Raw genomic sequence first — 4997 nt, 5'->3', positions numbered from 1 at the left:
GATCTGGAGAAGGTCTGTATGAAGGATGGGCCAAGAATCCCGTGGCTGCAAGTGCTGTTCAAACCTGGTCAAGAAACTACATCGGAAACATATGATTCTCTGTAATTGGCGGAAACAAAGTTTCTGTATATGCCAAATGATTTAAGTTCTGCCTTTCTGATGTATCAAATACTTAATGTTCATTCAATAAAATGCAAATCTAATTACTTAAAACATACAATGTGTATTTTTCTGGAGTTTTTGTTTTTAGATTCCGGTCTCTCACAATTGAAGTGTAACATGGATGTATAAAATTACAAAGCCTCTACATGCTCTTTGTAAGTAGGAAACCTGCAAATCGGCTAGTGTATCAAATACTGTGTTCTCGCCCACCTGGTATGTCATTTTGATATAATGGTATTTAGTTCTTAATGTATTTAGTCATCTTTAGTCAGCATCACCATCTTGTATTTCCGTTATTAGACGCTTTAAGATAGATAAATCATATTATTATAGTAAGGAATTATATATTATTTAGTATCGTATGATCTGGCCAGTTGTCTAATCTCTAATTAGACTTAGCACTAGATTATCTTTACTCTAATAATTCAAGCGAGAGAGAGATGAGTAGAGAGAAAGCTTAGTTGAGTTCTCTCTGGTTAAAGTGGATATGTTCCGATGGCTTGAGGCCTGGTTCATGTGTGCAAGTTTCAGTATACTGTGTCTATCATTACTCGCAAAGATAAGAGTATTTTACTAGTTCAGCTATAGAGGGAGTTGTTATTTTACCGTCTGCAGGCTGAGACTATAGAGTGGAGTTTATTTCCCAGGTTCTATGATTATAGAGGGTGCATTATTTTCTCCGAGTCAGATATATGATGGAGTTTTTTACGCCAGTCTAGATGTAGAGGAGTTATTTACGCCCAGTCAGATATATGAGGATTAGTATTAACCAGTTCAGATATAGAGTGGGGTATATTTAGCCCTCAGTTTCGAGATTATGAGGATTAGTTTAACCCAGTTCCTAAGAGATATATAGTAAGGAGTATTTTTACCCATGTCCAGAATAGATAGAGGCGATTATTTACCCTCCGTCAGTATAATAGAGAGTTATTTTACCCAGTCCAGATATGTTAAGTGAGTTATTTTACCGCATCAGTATATAGAGGAGGTTATTCTACCACAGTCAGATATAGAGGAGTTATTTACCCAGTTCAGATATAGAGGAGTTATTTTTCTCTAGTCAGCACTGTACGAGCGAGTTATTTACCAATCAAACAGGGTGTCCCAAGATAGAAATATGAACAAGAAAAAAAAACAAAGGTTATTTAACCCAGTCTAGAGATATTCAGAGAGAGTCATTTACCACAGTCCACGATATAGAGGAAGTTTATTTACCCAGTCAGATGATAGAGGAGTTATTTAAGCCAGTCAGGATATAGAGGGTTATTTAACCCAGCTTCAGGATGTAGAGTGAGGTCTATTTACCCAGTCAGAATATAGAAGCAGGTTATTTAACCTCAGTCAGATATAGAAGGAGGTATTTAAACGGCAGTCAGTATATAGAGGAGTTTATTTCTACCCAGTCAGATATAGAGTCGCGTTATTTACGCCACAGCTCACAGTATACTAGAGGGGTTTATTTCCGCAGTGCCAGATATAAGAGGCAGTAATTTAACCTCAGTCTGATATAGAGGTAGTTATTTACCAGTCAGATATATGCAGGATTTATTACCCCAGTCAAGAATAGAGGATTATATTCCCAGTCAGATTAGGAGGAGTTTATATTTATCCAGTTCAGATTATAGAGGAGGTATTTACCCGCAGGATCAGATATAGAAGGAGTTATATACCCAGTCAGATATAGAGGATTATTTTACCCAGTCAGATGTAGAGGAGTTATTTTACCCAGTCGAGTATTAGAGAGAGTTATTTAACCCAGTCAGATGATAGAGGAGTTATTTACCCAGTCAGATATAGAGGAGTTTTATTTACCCAGTCAGATATAGAGTTATTTACCCAGTCAGAATAATAGTGTTATTTACCCAGTCAGATATAGAGGAGTTAATTTACAGTCAGATATGAGGAGTTATTTACCCAGTAGATATAGAGAGTTATTTACCGCAGTAGATGTAGTTGGAGTTATTTACCCAGTCAGAATATAGAGAGTTATTTCCCCAGCTCTAGACTATAGAGGAGTTATTTTACCGCAGATCAGATATAGTAGGGAGTATTTACCCAGTCAGATATAGAGATGTTTGGAGTTATATTACCCAGTCGATAGAGAGAGTTATTTACCCAGTCAGATATAGAGGGAGTTATTATACCAAGTCAGATATAGAAGAGTTATTTACCGTCAGTCAGATATAGAGGAGTTATTACCCAGTCAGATATAGAAGGGGTTTATTTTACCCAGTCAAGGTTGATAAGGGTTATTTACCTCAGTCAGATATAGAGGAGTTATTTACCCAGTCAGATATAGAGGAGTTATTTACCCAGTCAGTCAAATTAATAGAGGAGTTATTTTCCCAGTCCAGATATAGAGGAAGTTATTTACCCAGTCAGTATAGAGGAGTTATTTACCAGTCAGAAATTATAGAGGAGTTTATTCACCCCAGTCAGATATAGAGGAGTTATTTACCCAGTCAGAATATAAGAGGAGTTATTCACCAGTCAGATATAGAGGAGTTATTTACCGCAGTCAGATTACGTAGGAGTTATTTCCCAGTCAGATATAGAGGAGTTTATTTTTACCCAGTCAGAATATAGAGGAGTTATTTACCCAGTCAGATATGAGTGGATGTATTTACCCAGTCAGATATATAGAGGAGTTATTTACCCCGAAGTCAGATATGAGAGGGATGTATTTTACCCAGTCAGATGTGAGGAAGTTATTTACCCAGTCAGAATAGAGAGTTATTTACCCAGTCAGATATAGAGAGTTTTACCCAGTCAGATATAGAGGTGGTTTATTTACCCAGTCAGTATATAGATTATTTACCCAGTCAGATATAGGGTTATTTACCCAGTCAGATATATGGAGAGTTTATTTACCCAGTCAAATGATAGAGGAGTTATTTACCCAGTCAGATATAGAGGATGTTATTTTACCCAGTCAGGATATAGGGAGTTATTACCCAGTCAGATATAAGGGGAGTATGATCTCACCCAGTCAGATATAGAGGAGTTATTTACCCAGTCAGATATAGGAGGGTTATTGCCAGTCAGATTATAGAGGAGTTATTTACCAGTCAGATATAGAGGAGTTATTTACCCAGTCAGATATAGAGGAGTTATTTACCCGTCAGATATAAGAGTTATTACCCAGTCAGTATTAGAGGAGTTATTTACCCAGTCAGATATAGAGGGTATTTACCAGTCAGTCAATATAGAGGAGTTATTTACCCAGTCAGATATAGAGGAGTTAGTTACCAGTCAGATATAGAGGAGTTATTTACCCAGTCAGAATATAGAGGAGTTATTTACCCAGTCGATATAGAGGAGTTATTTACCCAGTCAGATATAGAGGGTTATCAGTAGTATAGAGGAGTTTATTTACCCAGTCAGATATAGAGGAGTTATTTACCCAGTCAGATATAAGAGGTTATTTACCCAGTCAGATATAGAGGAGTTATTACCCAGTCAGATATAGAGGAGTTATTTACCCAGTCAGATATAGAGGAGTTATTTACCCAGTCAGAATAGAGAGTGAGGAGTTATTTTACCCAGTCAGAGTATAGAGGAGCAAAACATATTACTGTTCTTTAAGTTCTAAAGCCTTAGTTTAGCTGTTGTTACATAATGATGTCAAACATTGATACTGTTGCTATTTTAACTGTTGTTACATAATGATGTCAAACATTGATACTGTTGCTATTTTAACTGTTGTTACATAATGATGTCAAACATTGATACTGTTGCTAGTTTAGCTGCTAATGCTACATGATGATGTCAAACAGAGAATTCCAGAACCGTAGAACCTAGTTAGTTAGAACTCTGGAAATCATCAGCCTGATCAGGACGAATCCAGAAACAAATGACAGAAGAAAGCATGCCAGTCTCTTTGATGTACGCCTGTTAGATCCAGGAACTAAGTACGGGCTTATTGGGACTCTGCCAATCACAACAAACGGACAGGTTCCTCTGCCTGCCACGATTGCTAGAGAGAAATTCAGCTCTGTAACTACCTCCCATTAGTAAAGAAAATAAAAAAAGATTGAATTCTAAACTGGAATGAAATTAATGAGCAATGTTTCAATTAAGGTTGTGATTTTGACAATTTTTGGTACTTATAGAGGACTGAACTGGTGAAATGGGCCAGAAGTCAGCAGGCCTGTGATGACTAGGACTGAGTCCCAAATAGTACCATACTCCCTAGATAGTGCACCAGGGGCCCATAGGCATACGAAGCCATTTGGGGAAGCAATGACAAACTGACCAGAGGCATAATTTACCCAGCATATTTAATTAGGCTCTTTTCATCACTGGGCATATGTTAGTAGTTAATAATATGGACTTTTCATTGATTGTCCTTGGCTACCAGAGCCAGCTGTCTCTCTTGGATATAACCTAGCCCTGAATTTGCTGCTTATTTTAGAAAGGTACATTCAGAATAGTTATGCATTTTTTTTTTCCTGCTGTGTTTTATTGCCTGGAATACTGACTGAGCCTATAAACGGGTACGCGTCATAAATGGAACCCTATTACCTATTATAGTGCACTACTTTTGACCAGAGCCCTATGGAACCCTATTCCCTATATAGTGCACTACTTTTGACCAGAGCCCTATGGTCATTCCAGGCCCACTCTGGTTTAAAAGTAGGGCACTATATAGGGAATAGGGCTCCATATGGGACGGATCTCAGGTTTATTTTAGTTGAACCTGCGTTTTCAAAGCAGAGTGAACTCAGGAGGGTGAAGTGTAATCAGATCTGACATGTCTGCATGTGGCCACGCATCAAATCAACCAGAGAGACCTTCGTCTGTACTCCCCGACACTGGAAACACACTGTACAATG

General features: G+C 37.7%; 1 long non-coding RNA gene across 1 annotated transcript in view; it reads left to right on the top strand.

Annotated features, from left to right (window-relative positions):
* Positions 1-2485, top strand: part of LOC139025765 (uncharacterized) — a 7940-nt gene extending 5455 nt beyond the window's left edge. Inside the window, exons 2-3 of the long non-coding RNA XR_011477388.1 lie at positions 1841-1895; positions 2429-2485. This is a non-coding gene — a long non-coding RNA (uncharacterized lncRNA). The remainder of the gene's footprint in view (positions 1-1840; positions 1896-2428) is intronic.
* The last annotated feature ends 2512 nt before the right edge of the window (positions 2486-4997 follow it).

Source organism: Salvelinus sp. IW2-2015, unplaced genomic scaffold, assembly GCF_002910315.2.
Source record: "Salvelinus sp. IW2-2015 unplaced genomic scaffold, ASM291031v2 Un_scaffold3234, whole genome shotgun sequence".
NCBI classification, from domain to species: Eukaryota; Metazoa; Chordata; class Actinopteri; order Salmoniformes; family Salmonidae; genus Salvelinus; species Salvelinus sp. IW2-2015.
This window is presented reverse-complemented; position numbering and strand designations above follow the sequence as displayed.